General features: G+C 33.8%; 1 long non-coding RNA gene across 1 annotated transcript; it reads right to left on the bottom strand.

Moving 5' to 3' along the window:
* Positions 1–6,072: 6,072 nt before the first annotated feature.
* On the bottom strand, positions 6,073–10,042 carry LOC111083372. The gene is made up of 2 exons (XR_002609003.1): positions 7,349–10,042; positions 6,073–7,293 (listed from the first exon to the last, which is right to left on the bottom strand). It is a non-coding gene; the product is annotated as an uncharacterized LOC111083372 (long non-coding RNA).
* Positions 10,043–10,048: the final 6 nt, after the last annotated feature.

The raw sequence follows: 10,048 nt of genomic DNA, 5'->3' as shown, positions 1-10,048 counted from the left end.
AAAACAACATCCACATTCAGTCTGAAGAATCAAGGTTATAAAACAACATCCACATTCAGTCTGAAGAATCAAGGTTATAAAACAACATCCACATTCAGTCTGAAGAATCAAGGTTATAAAGTAAACATCCACATTCAGTCTGAAGAATCAAGGTTATAAAGTAAACATCCATATTCAGTCTGAAGAATCAAGGTTATAAAACAACATCCATATTCAGTCTGAAGAATCAAGGTTATAAAACAACATCCACATTCAGTCTGAAGAATCAAGGTTATAAAACAACATCCACATTCAGTCTGAAGAATCAAGGTTATAAAATAACATGCATATTCAGTCTATAAGCTAGACAAAGCTAAACAAGAATCAGTATTAAACTCACTCTGAGATACTCCCACAATACGAACCTCATTGAAGATAAACTCCGTTCCCGTAGCTTCAATCTACATTTTCAAATATTTTATTACAATAGACTCAAGTAACGTTTACTTCAATATTCTATAGAGATTCAAATTAATCCTCAAAATATGCTATTATTCTATAAGATTCAGAATAGCCCCCATAAATGGTGATCCAAAAGTCAGAATAACCCCGTAAATGTTAGTTTGAAAAGATTCAGAATAACCCCCGTAAATGTTGATACGATTCAGAATAACCCCATAAATGTTAGTTTGATAAGATTCAGAATAACCCCCGTAAATGTTAGTTTGATAAGATTCAGAATAACCCCCGTAAATATTAGTTTGATAAGATTCAGAACAGCCCCTGTAAACGTTGTTCCAAAAAGTTCAGAATAACCCCCGTAAATGTTAGTTCCAAAAGGTTCAGAACAGCCCATGTAAATGTTGTTTAAAAATGTCAGACCAATCACTGTAAATATTAATTTTAAAGACTTAGAATAACCTCATAAACGTTGAGACTAGTCCCCTTTCTCACCATATATAATAAAATCGATTAATGATTCTCTGAGAAACTAGTTTATATTCATAACTCAAACTGTATAGACTTTATGTAGAAATATAAAATACACAAATAAATATTCCACATACTCATTTCGGTAAAATAAGTAACATTTATCTCTACTGATTTACTTCTGTAGATAATATCAAATCAGTAACATTTTTCTCTACTGACTTACTTCTGTAGATAATATCAAATCAGTAAAATTTATCTCTACTGATTTACTTCTGTAGATAATATCAAATCAGTAACATTTATCTCTACTGATTTACTTCTGTAGATAATATCAAATCAGTAACATTTTTCTCTACTGATTTACTTCTGTAGATAATATCAAATCAGTAACATTTTTCTCTACTGACTTACTTCTGTAGATAATATCAAAATTACTTACCAACTACACTAAAGGGTTAGACCACTCCCAGTAAGTGCTTACCAACTACACTAAAGGGTTAGACCACTCCCAGTAAGTGATTACCAACTACACTAAAGGGTTAAACCATTCCACGTAAGTGCTTACCAACTACACTAAAGGGTTAGACCATTCTCAGTAAGTGCTTACCAACTACACTAAAGGGTTAGACCACTCTCAGTAAGTGCTTACCAACTACACTAAATGGTTAGAACACTCTCAGTAAGTGCCTACCAACTACACTAAAGGGTTAGACCACTCCCAGTAAGTGCTTACCAACTACACTAAAGGGTTAGACCACTCTCAGTAAGTGCTTACCAACTACACTAAAGGGTTAAACCATTCCACGTAAGTGCTTACCAACTACACTAAAGGGTTAGACCACTCCCAGTAAGTGCTTACCAACTACACTAAAGGGTTAGACCACTCCCAGTAAGTGATTACCAACTACACTAAAGGGTTAAACCATCTCAGTAAGTGTTTACCAACTACACTAAAGGGTTAAACCACTCTCAGTAAGTGCTCACCAACTACACTAAATGGTTAGACCACTCCCAGTAAGTGCTTACCAACTACACTAGAGGGTTAGACTACTCTCAGTAAGTGCTTACCAACTACTTTTACATAGACATCAGTTGAGACTCAACTCTGAATACCTCATACTTAATGTTTACTTTCGAGTTTGATTACATAGACATCAGATGAGACACAACCATAAACACCTCATATTTACTGACTACCTTTATATAGACATCAACTGAGAATCAACCCTGAACTGTTCATATTTACTGACTACTTTTACATATACATCAGCTGAGACACAACCCAGAGCACCTCAAACTTATCGAAAAATTCTACATAGATATCAGTTAAGACTCAACTCTGAACACCTCATATTTACTGACTACTTTTACATATACATTAGCTGAGACACAACCCTGAACACTTCATACTTACTGACTACATTTACATAGGTATCAGCTGAGACTCAACCCTGAACACCTCACACTTACTGACTACTTTTACATAGACATCAGTTGAGACTCAACCCTGAACACCTCATACTTATTGACCATTTTTATATAAACATCAGTTGAAATACAACCCTAAACACCTCATATTTAATTACTACTTTTATATAGACATCAGCTGAGAATCAACACTGAACACGTCATACTTACTGATTAGTTATATTTAGACATCAGTTCAGACACAACCCTGAACACCTGATACTTCCTGATTACATTTACATAGATATCAGCTGAGACTCCACTCTGAACACCTCACACTTACTGACTACTTCTACATAGACATCAGTTAAGACTCTACCCTGAACTCCTCATACTTATTGACTACCTTTACATAGACATCAGCTGAGACACAACCCTGAACACCTCATACTTACTGACTACTTTTATCTAGACATCAGCTGAGACACAACCTTGAACATTCATACTTAGGACTACTTTTACATAGACATCAGCTGAGACACAACGCTGAACACCTCATACTTAGTATTTACTTTTCGAGTTTGATTACATAGACATCAAGTGAGACTCAATACTGAACACCTCATACTTACTGACTACTTTTATCTAGACATCAGCTAAGACACAATCCTGAACACCTCATACTTACTGACTACTTTTATCTAGACATCAGCTGAGACACAATCCTGAACACCTCATAGTTATTGACTACTTTTACATAGACATCAGTTGAAACACAACCCTGAACTTCTCATACTTACTGACTAATTTTACATAGACAACAGCTGAGACACAACCCCGAACACCTCATATTTACTGTTTACTTTCGAGTTTGATTACAAAGAGATCAGTGGAGACTCAACCCTGAACACCTCATAATTACTGACTACATTTATCTAGACATCAGCTGAGACACAACCCTGAACATTCATACTTAGGACAACTTTTACATAGACACCAGCCGAAACTCAACCCTGAACACCTCAAACTTACTGACTATTTTTACATAGATATCAGCTGAGACTCAAACCTGAACACCTCATAATTACTGACTACATTTATCTAGACATCAGCTGAGACACAACCCTGAACATTAATACTTAGGACAACTTTTACATAGACACCAGCTGAAACTCAACCCTGAACACCTCACACTTACTGATTATTTTTACATAGATATCAGCTGAGACTCAACCCTGAACACCTCACACTTACTGACTACTTTAATATAGACATCAGTGGAGACTCAACTCTGAACACCTCATACTTACTGACTAATTTTATATAAACATCAGTTGAAACACAACACTAAACACCTCATAATTACTGACTACATTTATCTAGACATCAGCTGAAACACAACCCTGAACATTCATACTTAGGACAACTTTTACATAGACATCAGTTGAGACACAATGCTAAACACCTCATACTTACTGACCACTTTTATAAAAACATCAGTTGAAACTCAACCCAAAACCCTTCATATTTACTGACTACATTTAACTAGACATCACCTAAGACTCAACCCTGAAAAACTCATATTTACTGACTATATTTACATAGACATCAGTTGAGACACAATCCTGAACATCTCATACTTAGTAAATACTTCTACATAGACATCAGTTAAAACTCTAACCTGAACACCTGTTACTTACTGACTACTTTTACCTAAACATCAGTTGAGACTGAACTCTGAATACCTCATACTTACTGTTTACTTTCGAGTTTGATCACATAGACATCAGATGAGACTCAACCCTGAACACCTCATACTTATTGACCATTTTTATATAAACATCAGTTGAAATACAACCCTAAACACTTCATATTTAATTACTACTTTTATATAGACATCAGCTGAGAATCAACCCTGAACACCTCATAATTACTGAATACTTCTACATAGACATCAGTTAAGACTCAACACTGAACACCTCACACTTACCGACCACTTTTATATAAACATCAGTTGAAACTCAACCCAAAACACCTCATATTTACTGACTTATTTTATACAGACATCACCTGAGACTCAACCCTGAAAACCTCATACTTACTGACTACTTTTATCTAGACATCAGCTGAGACACAACCTTGAACATTCATACTTAGGACTACTTTTACATAGACACCAGCTGAGACACAACGCTGAACACCACATACTTAGTATTTACTTTTCGAGTTTGATTACATAGACATCAAGTGAGACTCAACACTGAACACCTCATACTTACTAACTAATTTTATACAAACATCAGTTGAAACACAACATTAAACACCTCGTAATTACAGACTACATTTATCTAGACATCAGCTGAGACACAACCCTGAACATTCATACTAAGGACAACTTTTACATAGACACCAGCTGAAATTCAACCCTGAAAACCTCATATTTACTGACTACTTTTATCTAGACATCAGCTGAGACACAACCCTGAACATTCATACGTACGACTACTTTTACATAAACACCAGCTGAGACACAACCCTGAACACCTCATACTTACTGTTTACTTTCGAGTTTGATTACAAAGATTTCAGTTGAGACTTAACCCTTTACACCTCATAATTATTGACTACATTTATCTAGACATCAGCTGAGACACAATCCTGAACACCTCATACTTAGTAAATACTTCTACATAGACATCAGTTAAGACTCTAACTTGAACACATGTTACTTATTGACTACTTTTACCTAAACATCAGTTGAGACTCAACTCTGAATACCTCATACTTACTGTTTACTTTCGAGTTTGATTACATAGACATCAGATGAGACTCAACCCTGAACACCTCATACTTACTGGCTACTTTTATCTAGACATCAGCTGAGACACAACCCTGAACACCTCATACTTACTGACTACTTTTACATAGACATCAGCTGAGACACAACCCTGAACACCTCATACTTACTGTTTACTTTCGAGTTTGATTACAAAGAGATCAGTGGAGACTCAACCCTAAACACCTCATAATTACTGACTACATTTATCTAGACATCAGCTGAGACACAACCCTGAACACCTCACACTTACCGACCACTTTTATATAAACATTAGTTGAAACTCAACCCAAAACACCTCATATTTACTGACTTATTTTATATAGACATCAGTTGAGACTCAACCCTGAACACCTCATACTTACCGACCACTTTTATCTAGACATCAGCTGAGACACAACCCTGAACATTCATACTTAGGACTACTTTTACATAGACATCAGACATTTGTTCAATTTCTAAAGAAAAGTTGTATTTGTTAGTAGTTTGAGTAATATTTCCTATTTGTTTTATTGTTAATTAGAAAGCTTAATTAACTTCATAAGTCTTCAGATTTACCACTCAGCCACCTTTCGGACAATATACCAATTTTATTAATCTTATGAAAAATATTTCGCAGTTGTTAAATTTTTGAGCAGTAATCTGAATCTCATATTTTGAACTATAGTAAAACAATATTACGTCAGTCTTTAAACTATATTAGTTATTAGTTCATTTTTGCTGACAATATTAATAGATTGGGCAATACTCTGTATCCAAGCAATCACATCCGTACTGGAACAAACTTGTTGAAATATAATATTGTTTCCCAGTGGCTCAGCGGTAAGTCTGAAACCATTGTTGGAACAGCGCAGAAGCCTATTGTGTTACTTTGTTCATAGCAACAACAAAGAAGTAAACAAACAAACAAATAAAAATGAGGTTGAAATATTTTATTCACAAAATAATTTATTTTCTTTTTCGCCAAGATACTGTTACATCGTGAGAGTTGAATAATATGAGTAAATATATTTGTTAAATAATAAATTGATATCTGTGACACTTTTAGCCGACACCAATACATTTTTCAAAGCTAAATACTTAGGTTTGGTTTCCATATACTTATATACAGTAAACTTTGATTACTACAAGCATATACACGTTTAGCAAGTTAAAACGTTACGTACTCGAACGTTAAACTTATATAAAACACTTGTACCCATCGCCCAACACATATTATCGTTGCTTTTAATAAAAACTTAACTTTAGCGATTAGCAGTCACCTTGAACCAAGACACTCAAGTTAAAACTTGGGATAAAAACACTAGTGTGTGTGTGTGTGGAAAGAAGAGAAAATATCAAGTTTCGAACAAAATATGGACCCTACGAAAAGAATTACGAAATGCCGTTACGATAGTAAACTCTTTCAAAAATTAAAAACCAGAGATTGATCTATCTGAAACTCCAGAAGACGAATTGAACGAATTCTAACTATAGATTTCTAATGAAATGTAGCTAAAAATATAAATATCCGACTTAATAATAAAATGATATGGATTCCAGGACTTGGGAAAAACTATAAAACTATCGAGTAGTTATGTATTATAGTGTGAAATACAAGAACTTGTCTGATGACTTGAAACAGTGATTTATAGTTTACAGCTTGTAAGAACGATAATTAGTCCACAAAAAAACTGTTTTACTTCACCACGACGTTATTTCTACAGCTATAGTTCACCACAAACCTATATTTTATTTATGTAGACAAGATCGTTTCGTACCTGTAGTTTACAATAAAGTTATATTTTACTTACGTAGACAAGATTATTTCCTACCTGTAGTTTACTATATAGTTATATTTTACTTACATAGACAAGATTATTTCGTACCTGTAGTTTACAATAAAGTTATATTTTACTTACGTAGACAAGATTATTTCACACCTGTAGTTTACAATAAAGTTATATTTTACTTACGTAGACAAGATTATTTCGTACCTGTAGTTTACAATAAAGTTATATTTTACTTACATAGACAAGATTATTTCGTACCTGTAGTTTACAATAAAGTTATATTTTACTTACCTAGACAAGATTATTTCCTACCTGTAGTTTACTATATAGTTATATTTTACTTACATAGACAAGATTATTTCGTACCTGTAGTTTACCGTAAGTAAAATATAACTTTATTGTAGACAAGATTATTTCGTACCTGTAGTTTACAATAAAGTTATATTTTACTTACGTAGACAAGATTATTTCGTACCTGTAGTTTACTATATAGTTATATTTTACTTACGTAGACAAGATTATTTCGTACCTGTAGTTTACTATATAGTTATATTTTACTTACATAGACAAGATTATTTCCTACCTGTAGTTTACTATAAAGTCATATTTTACTTACGTAGACAATATTATTTCGTACCTTTAGTTTACAATAAAGTTATATTTTACTTACGTAGACAAGATTATTTCCTACCTGTAGTTTGCTATAAAGTTATATTTTAAAGTTACTTTTAAAACCAATCTGCTCTATAGGATCTAGATCTCTAAAAAGGTATACTCTTTGTCATTGTGAGATAAAGCTTAAGATACATCTAATTCATTAGTGTTACATTTCTTACTTTACAACAGCAAATATTATTACACGTTACAAAATTTCATAAACTTAATAGGTGCCCGTTTACGGAAAGATTTATAAAGTTTTGGTATCTGGTTGTGTTGATATAGCCGTGAGAGAGTTCAATTTTTATTGTGTTGTATCAGTCTTCATTGATTTATCTAACTTTTAACATGGAATTTGGTGCAATTAAAGATATGTATTACTACAATTTTTGAAATTTTCTGACAGATCAGAAAATGAGAGTAGCTACAGCTTGAGGCCTAATTAATACATCGAGTTAATATTACTCGTGGAAGTTGATCTGATGTAAATATTCTGTGGATGGTCACACAGTTATGATGTACCGGTTAATTAAAAACAAATCTTTTAACCAACCATCTTGGAGAGAAGTCATATTCTCCCTTTCTGTGTGAAAACAACAAAACACCTGCATTATTAGGCACAAATAACTGAACGTTACCCTTACCCTGGTAGTAGGATATAACGATATCTTATCATATATAGTTGTCACATAAACCTGGATAAAATCTTGCTAGTTAGACTACAATACAAAAAGATATGATATCCAATACGGTCGTCACGTTACCCTAGATAGAATCCTGATATGATATCTTATACGGTCGCCATGTTACCCTAGATGCAGTTCTGCTAATAAGAAGATAACTTACAACGATATCCTATTCTATACAGTTGTCACATTACCCTAGTTAAAATCCTGATATGATATTTTATACGGTCGTCATGTTACCCTAGTTCTGCTAATTAGAAGATAACTTACAACGATATACTATTCTATACAGTTGTCACATTACCCTAGATAAAAGCTTGATAGTTAGAACATAATAGAAAAAGATATGCCGTATTATACGGTCGTCACGTTACCCTAGATGAAATACTGTTACGACATCCTATACGGTCGTCACGTTACCCTAGATAAAATACTGTTACGGCATCCCATATGGTCGTCATATTATCCGAGATGAAATCTTGCTACGACATCCTATACGGTCGTCACGTCTTACTATTTAGAATATGAACATAGAATGACATTGTATCCGCTACAGTCGTTTGTTTCGTTAGGTTAGATAAAGTCCAGTTAGTATAAGCAAAGTTAGTATGGTCAAAACGTCTCTTCTGTTAGTTTTGTATTATATATATTCTGTGAAATCATGCTCAAGAATGAGATAAACGCACAATGTCTTATACTTCAAAGCTCAATCAATGTGATACGTGTATAGCACATGGTTGACTGTTGTGCAGACAGTGAAAAGTATTTTTAAACTGCAGAGTTTGGTCGCAATACTGACACATGGAGGTCAACTAATAGACAAGTTCCGTCAACAGCTTCCCCTAACCACAGAGGCCTCTGTGTTCAGTGAAGAAAGAACATAGCTTTCATTCCACCCTTACGTTCCTCACTCAAATAAGGATTATCTTGATATGAACACTCCACGTGTGCAGTTACCGACCATGCGCAAAGAAGAAACTTTGAACAAGTGTTATCATAGGAAATTTAAAGAACAAACAATTATAGCTATTAATCAGAATGTGAGCTGCGCTTTATAGAGTGCCCTTTAGTAACGAGCCATATATTATATATCACCCAAGAACATAATTTAAACAATTTACAGCACCACTTGTAAAAATGACTTCAAACAGTTATAATACTCACAACACACATGCAAGGAACTCTGATATAAAACATCATGTGTAATATAGTGTTGGAATGTTACCTTCATTTCCGTATCCGTTGTGTATGGGATGGGTTGAGTACATGGTTAATTTACTACTTCTCTCAGCAACTTGTCAAGTATAAGTTAAGACATATGGAAGGAATCTACGTCACTAAACAGACACAAAAAATATGACATTTACATAGGACGTGAAATCTACAACTATACGTGTACATGTAATATTTTTATTAAGTCAATATTTACTTATCAACATTTTTATGATGAGTTGAACGTGTATTACATTTTTTACAAAGAAAATATTTAAATTTTACAACAATAATCATTTCGTTGGACCCACATCCCTTTTTCATACACGAAGAATGGCTTTAAACCAACACACCTTTAAACTCTTACAGACAAGTTAACCAGCATCATCCCTTGCGTTAACCATTTCAAAACAACATCATCCCTCATCTTCTAACAGACAAGTTAACCACTTCAAAACAGCACCATCCCTACCATCTTACAGACAAGTTAACCACTTCAAAACAACATCATCCCTCATCTTCTAACAGACAAGTTAACCACTTCAAAACAGCACTATCCCTACCAT

The sequence above is a fragment of the Limulus polyphemus genome, unplaced genomic scaffold, assembly GCF_000517525.1.
Source record: "Limulus polyphemus unplaced genomic scaffold, Limulus_polyphemus-2.1.2 Scaffold9284, whole genome shotgun sequence".
Classification (NCBI taxonomy): Eukaryota; Metazoa; Arthropoda; class Merostomata; order Xiphosura; family Limulidae; genus Limulus; species Limulus polyphemus.
Note: the sequence above shows the minus strand (reverse complement) of the source record. Positions and strands in the feature narration are given on the sequence as shown.